Source organism: Ranitomeya imitator, chromosome 9, assembly GCF_032444005.1.
Source record: "Ranitomeya imitator isolate aRanImi1 chromosome 9, aRanImi1.pri, whole genome shotgun sequence".
Lineage (NCBI taxonomy): Eukaryota > Metazoa > Chordata > Amphibia > Anura > Dendrobatidae > Ranitomeya > Ranitomeya imitator.
Genome location: NC_091290.1, coordinates 35,531,423 through 35,554,147, shown reverse-complemented (window position 1 = coordinate 35,554,147; position 22,725 = coordinate 35,531,423). Strand labels below are relative to the sequence as shown.

At 44.3% G+C, this 22,725-nt stretch overlaps 1 long non-coding RNA gene and 10 other non-coding genes across 11 annotated transcripts; all 11 read right to left on the bottom strand.

Annotated features, from left to right (window-relative positions):
* Positions 1-11,798: 11,798 nt before the first annotated feature.
* On the bottom strand, positions 11,799-21,530 carry LOC138649568 (uncharacterized). Its single transcript, XR_011315324.1, has 13 exons — positions 21,499-21,530; positions 21,234-21,258; positions 17,114-17,160; positions 16,870-16,937; positions 16,082-16,127; positions 15,769-15,799; positions 15,560-15,598; positions 15,346-15,394; positions 13,703-13,748; positions 13,489-13,528; positions 13,182-13,228; positions 12,156-12,174; positions 11,799-11,987 (listed from the first exon to the last, which is right to left on the bottom strand). It is a non-coding gene; the product is annotated as an uncharacterized lncRNA (long non-coding RNA).
* On the bottom strand, positions 12,054-12,122 carry LOC138649882 (small nucleolar RNA SNORD31). Its single transcript, XR_011315388.1, has one exon. It is a non-coding gene; the product is annotated as a small nucleolar RNA SNORD31 (small nucleolar RNA).
* On the bottom strand, positions 13,299-13,370 carry LOC138649881 (small nucleolar RNA SNORD30). The gene has a single exon (XR_011315387.1). It is a non-coding gene; the product is annotated as a small nucleolar RNA SNORD30 (small nucleolar RNA).
* On the bottom strand, positions 13,590-13,661 carry LOC138649884 (small nucleolar RNA SNORD31). Its single transcript, XR_011315389.1, has one exon. It is a non-coding gene; the product is annotated as a small nucleolar RNA SNORD31 (small nucleolar RNA).
* LOC138649888 (small nucleolar RNA SNORD22) lies at positions 13,839-13,966 on the bottom strand. Its single transcript, XR_011315393.1, has one exon. It is a non-coding gene; the product is annotated as a small nucleolar RNA SNORD22 (small nucleolar RNA).
* On the bottom strand, positions 15,457-15,522 carry LOC138649879 (small nucleolar RNA SNORD29). Its single transcript, XR_011315385.1, has one exon. It is a non-coding gene; the product is annotated as a small nucleolar RNA SNORD29 (small nucleolar RNA).
* LOC138649886 (small nucleolar RNA SNORD31) lies at positions 15,663-15,730 on the bottom strand. The gene has a single exon (XR_011315391.1). It is a non-coding gene; the product is annotated as a small nucleolar RNA SNORD31 (small nucleolar RNA).
* LOC138649885 (small nucleolar RNA SNORD31) lies at positions 15,981-16,052 on the bottom strand. The gene has a single exon (XR_011315390.1). It is a non-coding gene; the product is annotated as a small nucleolar RNA SNORD31 (small nucleolar RNA).
* On the bottom strand, positions 16,228-16,355 carry LOC138649887 (small nucleolar RNA SNORD22). Its single transcript, XR_011315392.1, has one exon. It is a non-coding gene; the product is annotated as a small nucleolar RNA SNORD22 (small nucleolar RNA).
* Positions 17,356-17,427, bottom strand: LOC138649880 (small nucleolar RNA SNORD26). Its single transcript, XR_011315386.1, has one exon. It is a non-coding gene; the product is annotated as a small nucleolar RNA SNORD26 (small nucleolar RNA).
* Positions 21,332-21,399, bottom strand: LOC138649898 (small nucleolar RNA U25). Its single transcript, XR_011315403.1, has one exon. It is a non-coding gene; the product is annotated as a small nucleolar RNA U25 (small nucleolar RNA).
* Positions 21,531-22,725: the final 1,195 nt, after the last annotated feature.

Genomic DNA, 22,725 nt, shown 5'->3' with positions numbered 1-22,725 from the left:
ACGAAAAAAAAGCAAAAGTCCTGGAAAGAAAGGTAGGGTAAAATAATCTAGATCGGAAGAGTTCTGCCACCTGCAAACAAAGCAACGTCTGACTATATAATCCCCCCACGAGGCGGCCAATTAGTGATCTATAGAGCAGACGGGCCCCAGCCTTTTGGAGTTCGGGAATTGATTTTTGCTCACTTTACAAACTCCACTTAGCTCAGGTCTATGTTTTTGGGCCGTGTTGAAGTTTTGTTGATTTCCTCAACCTTATCCAGGTAAGACATAAGAGAAGAAGAAGTTAATTGGACTTTAGTCCTAACAAGTCACAGAACCGGGCGATTAACGGCTACAACCGGAATTTCAGGTTACAGAGTAAATTAAAAAGGCGAAACGAGGAGGAGGACGTGTTGAAGACAAAACCAGATGTGGATCATAAAAAGTGAGAAAGTATAAAGAGACGACTGATCTGTTACTTTTAATCCACAACAAACACAAACCTGAACGTGTCTGACCCTAAAGTAAGAGCGGAAAACGAGCGATAAGAAAAGCCATAAGTATTAGTTACATATAGAACATTCCAAGCTAAACATAAACCTGCAGAAACCTTACCTCCTGGCCGGTCAGAGGGAAAGGAAAGCTACGGTGCAGCCTTATATACGCCTGCCTCACCCGTCATTGGGTGATCAACTTTTCTCGCCCAGCCCCCTCTGGTAGGACGAGTCCTCCGGGAATTGTTTTTTTGATTTAATTATTTATTTATCTATTAAATCCTCACATGAAAAGCCTGAACACATTGGGAGAGTTTCCACGTTCAGTTTTTTTTTTTTTTTTATGCAGTTTGTAAAGTCAAAGCCAAGAAGAAACGCACCATGAAAGTATTTTTTTTTTCCTGCAACAAAATCTCCTCTGATTGAGATTCTTTTTTTTGCTTATTTTTTTATGCATTTTTAGCACAAATTTGATCGGGTTTCCTTAATGTTTTTTTTTTATGCAGAAGTGCTGGGGTTCTATTTTCTTTTTTTTAAGTGCAATTGCGGCTTTTTAAAAGGATTGTACCCTTCATGAAATCCAAGTTCCTGGGCGCAGTTTGTTATAACAAATGGATTGCAATTTACTCACCCTCCCCAGGTCCAGAGCTGAGTCTGTGACTGATATTGGCTGCAGTGCTGATGTCACTTCAACAGTATGTCAGCCAATCAGAGAGCTCAGGGGCTCTGAGCGGAGCGTTCCATCTACACGAACAGAGCCGTTGAGCTCAACGACTGGTTGCCGCACCATCAATGTGCTTCAGCTGATCACAGACACCAGGAACAGAAGAATCTTGGGACTGGACCTGGGAGCAGTCTATGCCTAGGGACTGGGATTTTCTGAAAGGGAACAACCCCTTTAAATGCATTTTTCATGCTCCTCTTAGAAGCCTACATGGTAAAAAAACATACCAGGATGACTTTCTGCACCAAAAAATGCAGCAGAAAAATACACAGAGAGTTTGATTGTATATTTGTGCTTTTTTGGGGGCTGATTTTACTCAAGTGGTGTCTAATCTGCCGTTGGAAACATTGATTAACCATTTTGCACAGTAAGTGTCAGTACGTTTTACCACATATTTACATTAAAAAAAAAAAAAAAAAGTACACATATTTTGTAATGCCGAGTCCAGAACAACCTGATTTATAAAACTGTCACACTAGCTAAACTCTACAGTGAACGCCGCAAAAAATAAAGATTAAAAACGTGGCCAAAAAAACAACATTTTTTCATCATATTGCTGTAAAAAAAAAAAGTGGAATAAAACACAATCAAAAAGACAAATAAAAATAAACATGGTACAGCTGAAAACGTCATCTTGTCGCACAAAAAACAAGCCATCATTCAGCTCCATCAGAGGAAAAATAAGAAAAGTTACACCTCTCAGAATAAAGCCATGCAAAATCAATATTTTTTCTATAAAATTGTTTTTATTGTGTAGAAGTAACAAAACATGAAAAAATTATATAAATGTGGTATCCCCCGGTGGTTGGTATATGGCACCGCAGTCCAATTGTCTGACATGATGCGTACGTGGCAACCCAGGAGGAGAGGAAGAAAGCCTTCAAGAGCCCTTCCCACTGGGCATCATTCCTTTAGATTTGGTGGCCATCCTTTTTCGGGGAGTGCCCATAACCCATAAATGGCATGACTTCTCAGGTGTGCCCCCAACCCGAGAGGCTCACCTCCATTGTTATGTAATTTACTGGCCTTACACATTTCTCCTGTCTGCCAACCATATGAGGGACTTTCTGACCTTTGAAAAAAAATTCACCCTCCCTTCTAAACGCTCTTTTAGCAATCTTTGTGGAGACAGAATTTCCTACTGGAGTTGTCTGGTGTGGAACTGGGCCCATCCGACTGCTGGGATGCAGAATGTTAGGGTTCCCAATAGTGACATAGCCTTATTTAGGGACATCTTTGGAAGCTCTATGGCTGCCCAGGCCAGGTTCACAACTTTGTCCACCTTGTCCTCCGGTAAGAAACAGGCCTGCAATTAAGAGTTCAGAACAAGGCCCAGGAAGGTCTGTACCCTTAGGCTATGTGCACACGTTGCAGATTTCCTGCGGGTCCGCAGCTTTTTTTTTCCATGCAGAAAATCTACAGATCCACAAGGGATTTACAGTACAATATAAATCAATGGGGGAAAAAAATACTGTGATAATGGTGCGGAAAATTCTGCACTAAAAATGCAACAGATTCAAAAAAGGACCATGTCGATTCTTTTTGCGGATCTGCAGCGTTTCTGTGCCCATTGACTTCCATTGATTCAGTCAAATCTGCAGCAAAACCGCAGGATCTGCAGTTTTGCTGCGGAGTTGGGTGCGAGAAACGCTGCAGATCGGGAAGGGGAAGAGTGTGTGGGTGGAGACAGTGTGTGCGGAGAGGAAGTGTGTATCTGTGTGCAGGTGTTTGTGTGTGTCTGTGGGGCTGTGTGTGTGTGTCTGCAGGGATTATGGGGATTGTGGGCTGTGCGGGGATCGCAGGCTTGTGCGTGGATGTGTGCGGGGCTGTGTGTGTGTGCGTGGCTGTATGTAGGCAGGCATCGTCCAATGGGACTACTAGTTCCATCCGGCTATGCCTGCTACAGTGACAGGTAGCCAGATGATGGGACAGTATAGTCCCATCATCCGGCTACTGTGTTCAAATGCAAAAAACCCCCACATACACAGAACATACAGTACACACATATAGACATACAGTACATACAACATAGAAGTACATACTCACCAATCACCTTGTCCCCGAAGCCATCAATCACCTGTTAAAAAAAAAAAAAAAAAAATAATAAACCAACAATATACTCCCTGATCCACAGTAATTCATGTAATAACGAGTGTCCCACGACGATCTCCTGTGGAGAGCTGTCACATCGGCAGATGCGACCGCTCTCCCGGGGCTCCGGGATGCAATGACAGAAGGTATGCTTCCGCACTGTATCCCTCCGCCGCTGTGAGTACAGTATAGTTAATACTGTCACTTGCGGCACTGCTGCGTGGGAAAATTCCCACACAACATTGCCATAAAGTGAGAGCAATGAACTACACTGTGTTCCAAATTATTATGCAAATTGGATTTAAGTGTCATAAAGATTCAATTGTTTTGTTTTTCACATAAACTCATGGATGGTATTGTGTCTCAGGGCTCAATGGATCACTGAAATCAATCTTAAACATATGTGATAATTAGTTTTCCAGGTGATTCTAATTAAAGGAAAACTACTTAAAAATTATGTTCCACATTAATAAGCAGGCCACAGGTTTCGAATAATATGGGAACTAAAAAGGATCTCTCTGCTGCTGAAAAGCATTAAATATTGCAATGCCTTGGACAAGGTATGAAAACATTAGATATTCCACGAAAACTTAAAGGGACTCTGTCACCTGAATTTGGAGGGAACAATTTTCAGCCATGGAGGCGGGGTTTTCGGGTGTTTGATTCACCCTTTCCTTACCCGCTGGCTGCATGCTGGCTGCAATATTGGATTGAAGTTCATTCTCTGTCCTCCGTAGTACATGCCTGCACAAGGCAATCTTGCAGCCGGCATGCAGCCGGCGGGTAAGGAAAGGGTGAATCAAACACCCGAAAACCCCGCCTCTATGGCTGAAAATTGTTCCCTCCAAATTCAGGTGACAGAGTCCCTTTAAGAGTGGTCATCATACTGTGAAGAGATTTGTGACTGAAACAGCACAGACAGAGTTCATGCAGATAAAGGCATAATAATGAGGGTTTCTGCCAGATAAATTCATGGGATTAAGAGAGCCGCTGTCAAAATACCATAACAAAGCAGCAAACAGTTATTTGAAGCTGCTGGTGCCTCTGGAGTCCCTCAAACCTCAAGGTGTAGGATCCTTCAAAGGCTTGCTGTGGTGCATAAACCTAATATTCAGCCACCCTTAAACAGTGTTCAGAAGCAGAAATGTTTAAAGTGGGCCCAGACATATATGAACACTAATTTCCAAATAGTCTTGTTTACTGATGAGTGTCAAGCAACCTGGATGGTCCAGATGGATGGTTGGTGGATGGCCACCATGTCCCAACAAGGCTGCGACGTCAGCAAGGAGGTGGAGGAGTCACATTTTAGGCCAGAATCACGGGGAAACAGCTGGTAGGACGCTTTAAGGTTCCTGAAGGTGTGAAAATGACCTCTGCAAAGTATTTAGAGTTTCTGACTGACAACTTTCTTCCATGGTCTAAAAAGCATAAACGTGCCTTCAGGAGCAAAATCGTCTTCATGCATGACAATGCCGCATCTTATACTGCAAAGAATACCTCTGAGTCATTGGCTGCTATGGGCATAAAAAAAGATAAATTAATGGCGTGGCCACCATCTTTCCCTGGCCTCAACCGTACAGAGAACCTTTGGAGTATCATCCAGCAAAAGATCTATGAGGGTGGGAGGCAGCTCTGGGAGGCTATTCTGACTTCATGCAAAGAAATACAAGCAGAAACTCTCCAAAAACTCACAAGTTCAAAGGATGCAAGAATTGTGAAGGTGATATCAAAGAAGGGGTCCTATGTATGTAACTTGGCCTGTTAGGATGTTTTGGAGTTAAATAGCTTTTTTGTTCAGTGAATGTGACCTCCTAATGCTGCAAATTCCACAAATGAGCATTTTCAGTTCTTTAAAACATATCAAATGTATAGAAATTCTACTGTGCCTAATAATTTGGAACAGTGCATTTTGAGTTTTTATTCATTTTGGAGATTATACTGTTATCATTGGGAGGTTTCTTCAATAAAATTCGATGTATAATCTAACGGGTGATGACTTATTAGACTGACTGTCATTTGCACCGACCATTTAGGAAAATCCGAGAAAAATATCATTTGCATAATAATTTGGAACACAGTGTAAAGTAACCTCTTCAGTGATGCACTGCAAGAGCCATTGTCTCCTGTCAGAGTGTCACTGGAGGCCTATAGAGCTGTCACATCTCCTGATGTCACTGTTCTACAGGGGAGATCGTCGTGGGACACTCGCTATTAATTGAACTGCGTTGGACAGGGAGTATATAGTTGGTTTATTATTTTTTATTTTTTGCAGGCGATCGAGGGTGTCGTAGGAATTAGGTGTGGTTGTAAGTATGGTGAAATTAAGAATGTTAAAATACTTTTTTCTGGCTGTCTTTTTTTTTTAAACTCTTTCACTGCTATAGGATTAATAATGGATAGGTGTCTTATTGATGCCTCTCCATTACTAAGTTGGCTTGATGTCACCTTACAATTCAAAGGTGACATTAACCCCCTATTACCCCAAATGCCACCGCTACAGGGCAGTGGGAAGAGAGAGGCGCCATTTCTGGGGCGGCTGGGAGCTGGTATTTGTAGCCGGGGGGGGGGGGGAGAGCAATATCCATGTTCTCATCCTAGACTATGAATATCAGCCCGCAGCTGTCTGCGTAGCCTTTCTGGCTATAACATATAGGGGGACGACACGTCATTTTTTAGGGGGTCCCTCTATTTTAATAGCCAGTAAAGGCTACGCAGACAGCTGTGGGCTGATATTCATAGCCTGGGAGGATCCATGGGTATTACCCGCTTCCCAGGCTATAAACACCGGCCCCCATTCGCTAGCTTTCCCACTCTGGAGCAGAAAACTGTACGGAAGCCCACACAAATTTTTTTTTTTTTAATTAAACATATTGTATTTAAGGCCGGGGTCACACTTGCGAGAAACTTGCACGACTCTCGCACCTCAATATCCGGCACTGATATCCGGCACTGCCGCCGACACTGTGACTGGAGTGTGTGGCTGCATGAATTTCTATGCAGCTGAACGGTCCTGTTCGAGTGCCAGCGGCAGTGCCGGGTACTGAGGTGCGAGAGTCGTGCAAGTTTCTCCTAAATTGTGACCCCGGCCTAACGCACATTTTTTTTCTATCTATCAATGGATCTATCGATAGATAGATATATCTACAGATAGATAGATCTATGGATAGATCTATGGATAGATAGATAGATCTATAGATAGATAGATCTATAGATATATATCTTGTCTATCTCATTCCTTCTATCTATATCTGTGTGTGTTGGAGTGTGGGTTGGACAAATGTTAAAGAGGCTGGACCAGAAATGACATCACAATTTTTTTTTTGTTGTTCAATAATACTGTAGATCTTTATTGAGCTTTCAAAAACGCAAAGAGCCCAGATTTTGTAAGACGGCTGTAACCTTTTTCAACTGAGTAGCACAGTGGTCCTCAGTTCTTCCTACTATGAGGAAGTCTTCGAGATAAGAAACGATGACTGTGTTCCAGATACGTAGGAAGACTGTCATCTTTACTATCAATTTCGTGAACACCCTCGGAGCTATCGACAACCCGAAGGGGAGGGCTTTGAATTGGAAATGTCTGACCCTTCCTTGTATGGATAGAGCCATTCTCAAGTATTTTTGATGATTTGGATGGATTGGGATGTGATAGTAAGCATCCTTTAAGTCGACTACCACCATAAAACAATTGTGATGACGAAATTTTATGGCCGTATTCACCGACTCTATCTTGAAAGAATGATTTTTTTTTTAATCCAGGGATTGAGACCATTCAGAATAATGATGGTGCTGAATGAGCCATCTGGCTTTTTTTTTTTTTTTATCAAAAAGAGGGGGAAATAAAATCCCATTCCTTTTTGTTTGCCCAAAATCTCGCCTAGGACCTGCTTCCCTACTAGGCCCAAAATCTCTGTCTCTAGGGCAAGTTGTTCTTCTACTGATCTTCTGACGGGGGTTATTATGAACCCCTGAATCTACAAAGAGTAGCACTGACCTATTTGATGATCTGGATACTGCACAATCAATCCTAGGGACCTTGTCCAATAGCTCTGAATCTTTTTCCTCAAAAGGATATCTCCTTTTTGAGGACGAGAAGAAGGCATCGGTCCTCTCCGTTCTTCTCCACTCTCTGCTAATGAGTGCCTGGATCTAAAGGTGCGATTCTTCTCTACCCCCCCCCCCCCCCCCCCACATCACTTCCTCAAGAGACTTAGCTGTCTTCTCTTTCAGGCCCATTCTTGTCTTAACGGCCTTAAGCAGCTTATCCATGTCCTCTACTGGAAAACTTGGTCTAAACCCCCCCTCCCCCCAATGTCTCTGTCTGAGGATGTGGACCTGCTATAATAGTCGTCCCGATAATCGTGGGGTTAGAGATAGAAGAAACTTCCCTAAGTTTTTTCTTCCCTTTAATAGGGTTTTTAGAGAGCCCTCCACTTCTGATCTAATAACAGACCGAAAGTTTGCTGCAAAGTCAGGGGTTCTCTCAATATTGGTCCTGTAAATGCAATTGAAGCAGAGGTCCTTCTGCCAATCCACTGCTAGCGGGTTTTTGTATAGCGCACACTCCTTATTCCTCCTTTTCTTAGCGCTAGCTTTCCTAGGCCTCTCCTAGTAATTTAAGGCTAGCGTCACACTAGCGTTCGGCAGGGCTGCGGATGGCAGCCTTCTTCCTCCGTTAAGCCCTGCCTCTTCCTTCAGCTCCGCCTACATCTGCATGCGTCCTGCATACCGGATCTTTAACGTTGAGTAAGGAGGCCATGCGGATGTATGCAGATGCCTCCGCATGCATCGTTTTGACGCTGCACCGACCGCAATATGATGCATTTGACGCAGGTCAGCGCGTCAAAACAATGCATGCGGAGGCATAAGCATGGCCTGCATACCCAATGTTAAAGATAGGGTACGCAAGACGCATGCAGACGTAGGTGGAGATGAAGATGCGTAGCAGTGGGCGGGGCTTAACGGAGGAAGGCAGCTACCGTCTGCAGCCCTGCCGAATGCTAGTGTGAAACCAGTCTAAACTATAAGGTGCCTATTACGGTAAAGGGTGACATTCACCAAGATCACACCACCCACTGTCACTTAAAGGGAACCTGTCACCCCCAAAATCAAAGGGGAGCCAAGCCCTCCGGCATCAGCGGCTTATCTACAGCATTCTGTAATGTTGTAAATAAGCCCTCGATGTAACCTGAAAGATGAGAAAAAGGTTAGATTATACTCACCTGGGCGGGCAGGCGGTCCGATGGGCGTCACGGTCCGGGACCTCCCATCTTCTTACGATGACGTCCTCTTGTCTTCACACTCCGGCACAGGCGTACTTTGTCTGCCCTGTTGAGGGCAAAGTACTGCAGTTCGCCGGGCCTCTGACCTTCCCCAGCGCCTGCAGTACTTTGCTCTGCCCTCAACAACGAGTGTGAAGACAAGAGGACGTCATCGTAAGATGGGAGGTCCCAGACCACGACGCCCATTGCACCGGACGACAGCGGGACCACCCCTGGGCGAGTATAATCTAACCTCTTTTGCTCATCTTTCAGGATACATCGGGGGCTTATCTACAGAATGCTGTAGATAAGCCCCTGATGCCGGTGGGCTTAGCTCACCTTTGATTTTGGGGGTGACAGGTTCCTTTTAGGTGTACCAGATTTTGAGGTTATGGTGGGACACAGGACATCCTCTGTGCACACCAAGGAGTCTTGAGATGCTCTGCTCCTGCCACTTGAACTGCTGCCTCCCTTGTGTCCACGATGGTGAGCAGTTTGGCTGCTGTCAATTGAATTGGTCCATGGTAACCAGGCACGATGAACTGGAGCCTAAGCAGCAACCTGCTCACCCTTAAAAAGGGGGTAGTCAGCCCCATCTTGTGGTGCCTCCCTTCTGATCCCAACGATTGCCCTCCTCCACAAAAGCAGACTGGGCACACCTTCCAAGAAGTCCCAGCCAGTGGTGTAGAGCACCATTTTCTTCTGGCATGCCCACCTGTGTCATTTGGGCATGCCTATACCCAGTGTACCTTGCATCTGTGATGTCAGCAGTGTGCAACACTTCCGGATGCATGTCCAGGCAGTGCTATCAAGTAGAAACCAGTGGACAGCAGATGCTGTGAGTGTGGCAGGGGGAGGGTGGTGCAGCAGTCTGAGTCAGTTACTGAGCTCACAGTGCTGCCCACATGGTCCCCTGAATGCCACCACAGGTACTAAGCCTATTCCTCCGATGCTGGCCTAGGAGTAATTCTGTTCACTGCAAGTTGCAGCATAGGGACCCATCAAGGACCGGAAACCAACTGAAGCAAAGGGGGGGGGGGGTGCAAATTTGTACCACCCTTTATTTCAGTAGGTTTTCTATCCTAGCTGGGCAGACCCTTTTCTCAGGTGTGCTGTCTTTGGTGAAGGGAAAATGTCTCCATTGTAATACTTGCTCCCCCTCCTATCAGCAATGTCTCTGGAATCCTGTGCCTCCCTCAGAAGTCCATACCTCATCCTCCCTTCTATGGGAGCTGCATTTAGGGATCTTCTGCGTAGGCGAGTCACTGACCTGCAGTGTGTGCCGATATGCTCTCCCCAGTCATCGATGACTATGCAGAGAGGAAGTGGGGTGAGCTTATGGGTGTGCACAATGGAGGTCACTGGAGCAAAAGATCCCTGAATGCAGAGCCCACAGAAGGAAGGGTGAGGTGAGGGAATGCAGGTGTGGGATTCCTGTGCTGTAACTGATGTGCATAGGGGTGTACTATTGCAATGAGAAAATGTGACAGGGATTTCTTCCTCAAAAATGGATAGAGAGAACCACTCCAAAAGAGAGCACACCGCTAGCTATATAATTATATATAAAGAGGCAAAACTTTTATTGATACAAAAATGTAAAAACACTTCAAAAATACATGTATACAACAACATCCCCAGTGCTACTGCCAAAATACAAAAGGTCATGATATATATAGTAAAGATACAAAGATAATATGCATAGTCATAATGAAAAAACGACCTAGAATATAAAAAACACCATAAACACACACCCCGGAAAGGTATAGAACCGATGGGCAATAACCACCGATAAAACCAACCATGAAGCAACACTCCCTAAGGCAAATACCAGAAATACCTGTATGCAGACGCAAGATTATACTGTCAGTGGTCACAAGACAGCAGCATAGAGGACAGCAAAGAGAGGTAAGTATTGCACCAGAGGCCACAAGGCACATGAAACAGGGAGTGCTGGATGAAAAGCTGTGCCAAAATCCACGACCACAGCCTCGAATAAGTGAGAATCAGCAGAACCCACATATAACAGCTGAAATAGAGGTGCTGCAGCCGGGGGAAGGTGAGATCAGGCAGAAAGCAGCATGGGGAGGATCCCAACGCGTGTCGCCGTTGCAAGGACGGCTTCGTCAGGGGAAAATGTAGATAAAATGATCAATAGCAGTTTATAATCTGGCGTCTGCATACAGGTATTTCTGGTATTTGCCTTAGGGAGTGTTGCTTCATGGTTGGTTTTATCGGTGGTTATTGCCCATCGGTTCTATACCTTTCCGGGGTGTGTGTTTATGGTGTTTTTTTATATTCTAGGTCGTTTTTTCATTATGACTATGCATATTATCTTTGTATCTTTACAAAATTATATATATATATATATATATATATATAATCATGACCTTTTGTATTTTGGCAGTAGCACTGGGGATGTTGTTGTATACATGTATTTTTGAAGTGTTTTTACATTTTTGTATCAATAAAAGTTTTGCCTCTTTATATATAATTATATAGCGGTGTGCTCTCTTTTGGAGTGGTTCTCTCTATCCATTTTTGTGCTATCTACGCTACCACTCTTGTTGCACCCCTCCAACCGACAGTATACGATTAGTAGTGCGCCAGTGTTTCTTTTCTTATAGGGATTTCTTCCTGGCACCACATGCCTGGAAGAAATTAAATGCAGAACATTTCTTAGCAACAAGGCCATTAATTGCAGACAGACCAGTAGGACTAGTGTAATGTTACCTGTATACCCATATTAATAGGTCATTACATGTTCTGGGGCAACAGAGTTGGTTTCCATAGGATACACCTCCATTTTTTATAGTTTCCCCTGTTGACAGGTTAGACTTTTAATAAATATCAATATTGGGCAGTGTCTTGTCTCTTGTCTTGTCAAAGCTTTTAATTTTGTCACTGAATTGGGAGTTAGATCCTGATGTAGATTATCTTAAACCGAACGCAGCATCTCAGCGTGCAGCTGGGCCCTGTACTCCGCACTCTACTATAGATCACACTTGTGTATTAGTGATGGCTGCTCCAGGCTCCTACAGCTAAAGAACATTGGCTTCTGGTCCAGTAATTGGGGCAGATCCCACTCAGGCGCAGTCATAGGTGAGGGGGAAGGTGTTGTCCCATCAGGATGTTAAGCAGCTTGTTGCATTGACTTCAGTGTCCGTGTGGAATTTACCAGCACTTAATTAACAGTTATCTAAAATTCCTAACCAGGAAGTCTAGATGCTTCTAACTTTAATACAACACACTGCAGCATGTTAGAACTTCAGCTTTATTAGAAACTAATTATCCCAACACTGAAACAAATGCATGTATAATATACAGCAGGATCCTGCAGTGTCCAGCAAGCTTCAGAAAGTTCAGGATCCAGACAAAGATGTTGAGTCCTCCATGGACTTATCCTATGCAGCGATGGACACAAAGTAGTCAGCATCGGTAAAGCTGAGGAACAAATGAGTGTTACTCCAGAACCAAATCTTAATGGTGTAAGGATGAAAATCATGATGCAGAAGCTCAGAGAGTACCTCTCAGTCACAGATATCAGTCTGGGGCGGTACAACAGATCATCATAGCCAGATATTACACTACTGACATAAAATGGACACTTACCAGAGAGGAGACACCATGGCTGCAAAAAGAGGGAACAGCTTACATTAGAGAGTTCAAGATTAATAGAAGGTCAGTGTCTTATAAAGAGGGGATCTCATCAGGATAGCGACGATCCTTGTCACTGCCAACACAAGTGCCAGCTCAGGGTATAGTGGATGATTCATCACTGGAGTCCCCATTTAAAATAGGTTTTGCAAAGAAAACATAAGAAAGCTTAGTTGTGAAGTACCCACATTAAAGAGGTCATCTCAGAAGACATAGTCTACATGTGTGTCAAGAACAGCAAGATCTAGCCACACTTCTGTGGCTGAATTAGTAGTACTCATCTGAAAAAAAACAGCTCTAGGACCATTGTTATTATAAGCATAAATGAACTGCCAGAGTAAGCTTATGTTTACTTCTCCAGCTACAACCCTTCTCAGATGGGTACTTCTGATACTGGTATTCTGTCAGTTGAGCCGCAGATTGCAGGAGCAGTGTATTAGAAAGCAGCCTACCCTGACACATGAAGTAGAGATGCTGTTTGCATTACATGATAGGCTATATTCCTGGAGAACCCCTAGGGTCCAAGTGGTTGGATAAATCTAGTAGACTGCCATAACTGTTGAGGGACAACCCACATCATGATACAGCAGCAAGACAATTAAGAGTATGGCTTCAGCAATATGTACACTTTAAATAAGATTTCCACAGGTTTAGAATTCTGCCATTAAACAAAAAACTGGATTACTTACAGATAATGCTCTTTTATAGAGCCCAAGACTGCACCCACTGATATGAGTGGGTGCTGTTATGGCGGAGAAAAAAAAACAAAAAAAAACACTTCATACCATTCTCCTGAGTAGATTTTCTAAAAACATGGAAATCTTGCAAAAGTGGCCAAAAAGGTTCATGCTAACAAGTCTGTTGAACAGGTAGCAGACATTAGATGAAGACTGTAGCAGCCCCATAGACTGCTTGACATACAAGACAAAGCTTTAGCTACTTTTATTTAAACAATCCATTTGAAGAGAACATGCTCCTTACCTGAACAGGTCACCCTGGTCTCCACTGCTGTAGTCACCATTTGCACCCTGAAGGAGGGAGGAGAGTCATTACAAATTTGACAGGAGCATTTGGAGAGGTTTTTTCCTTTAACCTCCAAGCTGTCAGAAACAATAATTCTCATCAGGTCTATTCAGACGAACGAGATTCCAATAGAAATTCATCATGTCAGCTGCTGCACTGCCCCCCCCAATAACATGCATCCAAACGTGTGCAGTTCTGTCTTGGGGGGTACACTTTGCTTAGGTTAAATGAAGTCTCAGTAATGGAAGATATAAGCTGTATTCACCTGCTTGGCATGTACTATGGACCCCTGCTCTCCAGTAATCCTGCAAGAATAGAAAAGTTTAGGATCCACCTGTATGCAACAAGTCGTTACTTATTCTTTAAAGAAACTCAGTATGTAACCAGTCAGTCACCGAACATCAGACTGGGGCGGTAACAGAAATCATCATAAGTCTTCGAGCAAGAATCACAGCTGAAAACATGCCATGCTGCATTACCTGGCAAATCAATCCAGAGCCGTGGTGGAGATGAAGTCGGCAACTTCTGCAGAAGAGAAGACAATGTTAGGACATTAATTTTACTTATGTTTTGCAAACTTCCTCCTGGCATACAGTGACAATGCATGAAGTGCCAACCCTTGTCAGACCGTTCCTGCTGGAACATTGCGTCCTTCCTCTCCTGCTGATGGTACCAGTGGGTTCACCTTTTCAGGCTCTGGCACCATACAGAAGGTCGGACGTGTGAAGGGGTCATCATTTGGGCAGGGGATTAATTGACAAGTTGTAGGGGCAGAGACCACAGTGCAACTGGCCATATGATTTAAGAGGCAAATTGAGACCCCCACCATTGGCCATCACCTAAAAAAGGTAAAAAATTGCTTACCCAAGTAATGGCATCTAGATAATGTTATTACAATTATCCATAGACCTTTTTGGGTTATTTTTTTCTCAAAAGTCAGTGGCATACCCACTGGAGGAGACTAAAGTGGAGCATCAATGGTGACGAGGAAAGGCAGGGGTAGAAGAGTATTTTACTACAACCATATGCCCAACCATAAGTTTTTGTAGTGGATTTGCAAGTCAAACACTGGCTAGATCTATTTAACAAAACTGCACAGAAAGTAAAAAATAAAGTGAACTAGAGTTGTAAAATGTCAGGTTTCCTTTAAAGTACTGTCTAATCTGGACTACATGCTAGTGATGAGAAGTTCAGTATAACCTTCAATATAAGCTTTCGGCATTTAGCCCACTGGGCCGTTCTATTCAGCGACTGTCAGGTTAGACTCACTTATGGCTCCTCCCACTGGACTCTTGCATAAAGTGAAGTAAAATAAAATGCAAGGTTACCTTAACCCTCTTCCACAAAAGTTTATAGCAATCTAACCAACTTCTCCTGCCTGCAGATCACATCCCATTTTCAACATGGCCACTACTGTTAAAGGTTTTACATTTTCAGTAAAGTGGACCTCAAATGCTGCTGTTGTGGTGACATGTTTTGTGACCTTAGCCAATGACAGCTCAGCAATGTGGACAGGGAACATCACTGCTCTGGCCCGAGCATGACATTGGGGCAGGAGTCACTAGACCCTGGGAAGGGTACATGCCTGGTGCCATTTGCAGAATTTTAAGGGAACCTGTCACTCCCAAAGTCAAAGCCCACCGGCATCAGGGGGCTCATCTACACCATTCTGTAATGTTGTAGATAAGCCCCTGATGTATCCTGAATGAGGTTAGATTATACTCACCCAGGCGCTGGTGTACTTGGTCTTCCCTGTTGAGGGCAGAGCAAAGTACTGCAGTGCGCAGGAAAGGTCAGAGGCCCAGCAGATACACACTGCAGGACTTTGCTCTGCCATCAACAGGGAAGACCACGTATGCCTGCACCGCAGCATGGACTAGAGGACACCATAAGAAGACTGGAGACCCTGGACCGTGATGCCCATCGGAGCAGGACCGCCCCTGGGTGAGTATAATCTACCCTCTTTCAGGATACATTGGGGGTTTATCTACAGCATTCCAGATGCTGGTGGGCTTAGCTCATCTTTGATTTTGGAGTCACAGGTTCCCTTTAAGGGCACTTTCCAGGAGGTGGAAAGACACTATCTGCATGTACCATTTCATGTTGAGAACTCCACACTCACCTGTGCCTACAGCTGCAGCACTTCCGCCCCATTATCTGGTGCCCTGATCCTGCAGAAGACAGACTAATTAGATTTGGACCCAATATTAACCAAGTGCTGCAGAGAACAGAGGCTGCTCAGGCGTTCATACATTTTCATAGTGTAATCAAAGTGAGCTAGCTTGCCTCATCATTGCAGTCTCATCAGCTGTACGGGAACCTGGATAGTAACCTACCTGTTAGGCTGAGGTGCAGACCCCCATTCACTGGTCATCCTGTAATGACAGACAGGATTAGGATTCTGCAGCACACTAGAGACCCCCGTTAAGCTTTTCTGAGGGAAGCTCAGTATGTAACCAGTCAGTCACGAACATCAGACTGGGGCGGTAACAGAAATCATAGGTATCACAGATAGTGAGAATTATTCTGTGGCATGCTGAATTACCTGGCAAAGTTGTTCCATCGGTCGGCAACACCTGTAAAGTTAGACAAAGTTAGTGACAGGTGCTATGGCTTTTCCAATGCATCATAATCTTATTTCATTGGAGGGAGAGGAGCAAATCCAACTGTTGTCAGACCGTTCCTGCTGGAACATTGCATCCTTCCTCTGTCAGTGCCAGTGGCTTCAACTTTAAGCTGTCTTTTTTTTTTTATAGAAGAAACTCAGTTTGTAACCAGTCAGTCACCAAACATCAGACTGGGGCGGTAACAAAGATCATCATTGGTCTCACAGCTCACTACATGTCACGCTGCATTACCTGGCAAGTCAATCCAGAGTCGTGGTAGAGATGAAATCTGCAACATCTGAAGAGAAGACAATGTTAGGACATAAGTAACACTGCAAAGAGCAACCAATTTCTTCCAAACTTCCTCCTGGCATACAGTGACAATGCATGAAATGTCAACCCTTGTCAGACTGTTCCTGCTGGAACATTGCGTCCTTCCTCTCCTGCTGATTGTACCAGTGGGTTCACCTTTTCAGGCTCTGGCACCAAACAGAAGGTCGGACGTGTGAATGCTTCATCATTAGGGTAGGTGAGTAAGGGTACGTTCACATTCGCATCTTTGGACGCAGCGTCGTCGCAAAACGCATGCGTCATGCATCCCTATCTTTAACATTGGGGATGCATGGGCATGCACTGTCATGCATTTTGTGACGCACGTGTCGTTTCGGCACACCTGGCAGGGCGTGGCAAACGCAACATGTTGCATTTTTTATGCATACAAAATTTTTAAAAAATGCATGCGTCGCAGATGCGTCAAAACCCCCATTGAAGTGCATCGGCAACGCAGAAGATGCAAGTACTTGCGTTGTTGTGCGTTGTACGATGCATGCGTTAATTAAAAAAAATAGGATAAGTGTATAGACTGTCTAGACACGGAAAAGACCCTATATATAAAAAAGGTTGAACGCATGCATCAAAAAGCCTGCGTTTTACATGCGTCTTTCGTGCGTCGTGTCCACGATGCTGCGTCCAAAGATGCGAATGTGAACGTAGCCTTAAAATAATATATGTGCCACATTGCTGGATGAGAAGAGATTTACCTCGCACCAAGGCATCCACTCTTACGGTCATCAGGAAGCCATCAAGTGAAATGTGACCTTCAGCAGCCCTGAGGAAAGAGAAGAGGGTCAGAATGACACCCCAGAGAGCTCGCTGCACCTCTGCCAAGTGTGGCCTTATCTCAGAATAAAGGGGACATCACTAGAAGTCAGACATATGCTTGTCTAGATTATTCATCAGTGATGAGGCAAGAAGAAGCCAAGTTACTTTGTCACACAGACTCACCTGCTGCCGCCATCATCCACCATCTTCAGGGAAAATGCAAAGTGGCACTACAAAAAAAAAAAAAAAAAAAAAAGGATATTTCACATACTGCAAATGCAGCAAGCCTGACAAATTTCACATTCAGCCATTCAAGAGTTTAATAGCTTAGCTCCATTATTAGGCATGTTTAGCTCAGAGCTCATGTCAGGAATGGGGCTGTCAGTATGGCAGCACCAACTTCACCGAAGACAGCAAGTACCATCGCCACTCAGCCAGTGAGGTCGTCTCCACTGTCAGCTCAGAAAGAGAGAGTTCAAGAGTTTTCATCTTCGTGGCTCGTGCACAAGCATTATTTATGCCTTTGAATCCAAGTTACAGCTCATGGGGCGTCCTCCTTCCTACAGGAATGGATGCATTGTCTACCAATATCCAATCCTAACCACTGAGTCTGGCTACCCCAAGGGCCAGCAGGGTGGCTCAGTGGTTAGCACTGTTGCTTTGCAGCACTGGAGGTCTGGGGATCAAGCCCACCAAGGAGTTTTATGTTCTCCTGGTGTTTGAGCAATACTAGTTTATCAGAATATCCACTTTATGAGCAGCACAATGAGGCTATGTGCACACGTTGCGGATTTTGCTGCAGATCCGCAGCAGCTTCCCAGGAGTTTACAGTACAATGTAAACTTATGGGAAACCAAAAACACTGCCCATGCTGCGGAAAAACAGCGGATTTCCCACAGCATGTCAATTCTTTGTGTGGAATCCGCAGCGGAATCCACAATAAATCCGCAGTAAAAATCACAGCGGTTTTGCACTGCGGATTTTTCTACGTGTGCACATAGCCCAAGGAGTCACTGCAGCTCATTTGCAGATTTGTGGTACATCTTGCAGCCATGCAGGAAATAATTCACCTTAGGCTACTTTCACACTAGCATCAGATTCGGTCCGTCGCATTGCATTTCTCCGGCGCATCCGCTGCCCCATTGGGAGGTGGGGGCGGAGTCCGGCCGCGCATGCGCAGTTGGAAAAAGCGGTCCGTCGGCTGCAAAAAACATTACATTTAACGTTTTTTGCTCCGGGCGGTCCGCCACAACAGCGCAACCATCGCAAGACTGTTGCGACGTGTGTCAATACGTCAGTAATGTAACTATGGGGCAAAAAACATCCTGCAAACAACTTTGCAGGATGTTTTTTCCCCTAAACGATGCATTGCGACGTATTTAAAAAAACGCCAGTGTGAAAGTAGCCTTAATTGAAGGGTTGACAGCACAGCACAAGACAAATGAGTGTCCCTTACAAATTTAGTACTTTGGGAACTTTGTGTATCAGATTTCAGGGTCACTTAGAGGAAATTATAAAAGCTTCTTTACAGGGGCAGGTAAATAATGGGGTAGAACCATTGCCAATATGATAACTAGTGACTTAAAGGGATCCTGTCACCCTCAAAATCAAAGGCGAGCTAAGCCCACTGGCATCAGGGGCTTATCTACAGCATTCTGTAATGTTGTAGACAACATCCTGAAAGATAAGAGGTTAGATTATACTCACCCAGGGGCAGTTCCATTGCAGTCCGGGACCTCTCATCTTCTTATGATTACGTCCTCTACTTGTATTCATGCTCCGACGCAGGCATACTTTGCTTTGTTGAGGGCAAAGCAAAGTACTGCAGTGCGCAGGCACCGGGAAGGGTCAGAGGCCCAGCGCACTGCAGTACTTTGCTCTGCCCTCAACAGGGCAGACAAAGTACGTCGGAGCGTGAAGACAAGGACGTCATCTAAGATGGGAGGCCCTGGACTGACACCCATCGGACCGGACTGCCCCTGGGGTGAGTATCATCTAACCTTTCTCATCTTTCAGGATACATTGGGGGAATGCTGTAGATAAGCCCCTGATGCTGTGGGCTTAGCTCACCTTCAATTTTAGGGGTGACAGGTTCCCTTTAAACAGTATATATGCTGCCATTTACTTAAAGACTAAGGTTGTTACACCAGAAACTCAAGACTTCATGACTGTTCTAGGGTCAAGATGTCCAAGCCCAAAACTTGCTTAGGTATGCAGAAAGAAAGCCACTATGTTAATCATAAAACTCAGCTTATAGAGCAGGGCATGCACATGTCTTTGGCATGCTTGAGTAAGATGTTAAGATCCCTCACAGCTGAATGTTGGGCAGCACGGTGGCTCAGTGGATAGCACTGCAATCCAATGGCTGTTAAGCAATTGCTGCATGTGTTGCAGCTGTCGAACAACCACAGGGACTAACATTATTCAAGTATGCCACTGACACTTTGCATCAGAGCATGCTCTCAACCTTGAGCACATCACTAACATACAAAAACGTGATAAAGCCAAAAATGGTAACTCGCATGATTGACACAAAGATGCATGCATTCAATATGCATAGTACAAGTTATACATCAGCCCATATTTGATAATTGTATGTTCCCTGTACACAAGTCCCATTATGGAAACATGTATAACAGGTCAGTTGCCCCCAAGACTTGTACACAGGCAATTAAACCAGTGTTATCCAATATGGGCTGATAATACACCCAGTGCACATACTTTGTGCATGATAACACTTTCAGCTTAATAGTTGTAACAACTTGTATTATATGCATATTGAACACATGGTTCTCGAGTCCATCATATGAGGCATCATTACATTTTTTGCTTGTATAGTAAACATGGAGGTTCTCACTTTACATGCCCGAGACAGTTTTGGGCTCAGACATTTTGATCCCATTTGTAATATAAAGTGACCTCCTGACATCTGGAATGACTACTTTATTGGACTTACAAGATTGAAATTCACATGATAGCCGTGAAATCAGTTGATATAAATTGAATGCTGGGCACCATGACCAACAGGCTCCAGGGGAGCTGCTGCTATCAATCAGGTGACTGATGTAATGAGCATAGTTTTCAGCTAACTTCAGTCCTGACTGCCAGGAATGATGATCACAAGAATGATTGTGCACAATTACCATTCCATTCACAGCTTATGGGAATGAATGAAGGGCTGATCACATGCACTACTACACCCATCATTCCACAGCTTATGGGAATGAATGAAGCGCTGATGACATATGCACTACTACACCCATCATTCCACAGCTTATGGAAATGAATGAAGTGCTGATCACATATGCACTACTACACCCATCATTCCACAGCTTATGAAAGTGAATGAAGCGCTGATGACACATGCACTACTGCACCCACCATTCCACAGCTTATGGAAACGAATGAAGTGCTGATCACATATGCACTACTACACCCATCATTCCACAGCTTATGGGAATGAATGAAGCGCTGATGACATATGCACTACTACACCCATCATTCCACAGCTTATGAAAGTGAATGAAGCGCTGATGACATATGCACTACTACACCCATCATTCCACAGCTTATGGAAACGAATGAAGCGCTGATGACATATGCACTACTACACCCATCATTCCACAGCTTATGGGAATGAATGAAGCGCTGATGACATATGCACTACTACACCCATCATTCCACAGCTTATGGAAACGAATGAAGCGCTGATCACATATGCACTACTACACCCATCATTCCACAGCTTATGGAAACGAATGAAGCGCTGATGACATATGCACTACTACACCCATCATTCCACAGCTTATGGGAATGAATGAAGCGCTGATGACATATGCACTACTACACCCATCATTCCACAGCTTATGGAAACGAATGAAGCGCTGATGACATATGCACTACTACACCCATCATTCCACAGCTTATGGGAATGAATGAAGCGCTGATGACACATGCACTACTGCACCCATCATTCCACAGCTTATGGGAATGAATGAAGCGCTGATGACATATGCACTACTACACCCATCATTCCACAGCTTATGGGAATGAATGAAGCGCTGATGACATATGCACTACTACACCCATCATTCCACAGCTTATGGGAATGAATGAAGCGCTGATGACACATGCACTACTACACCCATCATTCCACAGCTTATGGGAATGAATGAAGCGCTGATCACATATGCACTACTGCACCCATCATTCTTGTGATGAGCAAGATTCTAGCCATCAGGGCTGCAGTAATCATTTAGCTGAAGATCCTTAATTACTCATAAGAACGGATCGGGACACTTACCCTTCCTGCCAGGTAGGATCTGCACCTAAGGAAAGAGACAGCGATCATTAGTGTCCATAGGAGGATGCAGAAGCCGCCAGCAGCGGCCACAACGCCGAGGAGCTCAGAGACTTCAGCTGTCCTCACAGGTCTCAGAACAGGTCTGTGAATAATCTCATCCTGGCCACGCGTGCAGGTGCCGGCCCAGAGAACACGGTGTACCAGAGGCCGTGTACCAACCCCAGGCCACCACGTGCTCCGGCATCGCGCCCAGATTACTACTCACCATGTCTGGTCTCACGCCGTCCGAAATGACCGAATGGTAAGCGAGCGGGCGCTTTTATAGCAAAGGAATGCTGCGCAAAGCATGGCGGGAAAGAACGAGAGTGCGCAAACTCGCTTCGCCAGGTTTTTTTTTTTTTTTTTACATCAAGAAACTTTATCAACAAACGCGCATGCGCCTTGCGCCATAACTCTCAAGCCTGCTGTCTCCTCCAGATGTCACGTGTTGGGAATTTGAATTTGAACAGAATTCTGATTCTCAACTTCCGGAACTCTCTTTGGTCTAATGCTGGTGTCTGATTGGCTGCTGTAAGCAACAGCAATACAGTATGTTAGAATCAGCAGGATGACAAGACTTTACAAGGAGGGATGTATTAAAGGGGCGGTCCACTATGATATTTCACCCATGTGATATAACAGCCTATACTCACCCTCCCAGGGGTTGTGAGACACTTCTGTGACCCCTGCAGCTAATCAGCGGTGGTGACTAGTCTGCAAGTGCACCACTCTCATCTAGCTGGTATAATTTTACATGGGGAAATATGGTGATTGAGGAGAGGTTGTCCAAGTAGCGGAGTTAACCCCCTCTAGGCTGTGACAATGTTTGTATTTGCACTTTCATTTTTTTGTTCCTCTTCTCCGGAGCCATAACTTTACATTTTTCCCTTGTCACACGTAAATAATTTAATATTTTGATAGATTGGACTTTTACGGGCTCAGTGTACTTACTTTTTTAAATTTCTTAATGTTAGGATGGTGAAAAAAGGGGGCAGTTCAAATTTATATATATTTTTTAAAACTTTAATTTTCACTTTATTTTTCAGTCATCTTAGAGCACTTAAAGGGACCCTGTCACCTGAATTTGGAGGGAACAATTTTCAGCCATAGGGGCGGGGTTTTCGGGTGTTTGATTCACCCTTTCCTTACCCGCCGGCTGCAATATTGGATTGAAGTTCATTCTCTGTCCTCCGTAGTACATGCCTGCACATGGCAATCTTGCCTTACGCAGGCGTGTACTATGGAGGACAGAGAATATGAAATATTTTATTCATTTATTATAAATAAAATGTATATGTTTTGAACTAAACATTCTGTGGCCTGTGTAATATCTTGGGGGGCCTTTTTTGAATATCAGATTTTGAATGTGTTCTTTGGGAATTTATCTATGGACTAATATGTGTAAATGTTCGGTTTCTGTTTCTAAACAGATAGTCCGCTTTATTATAATGGA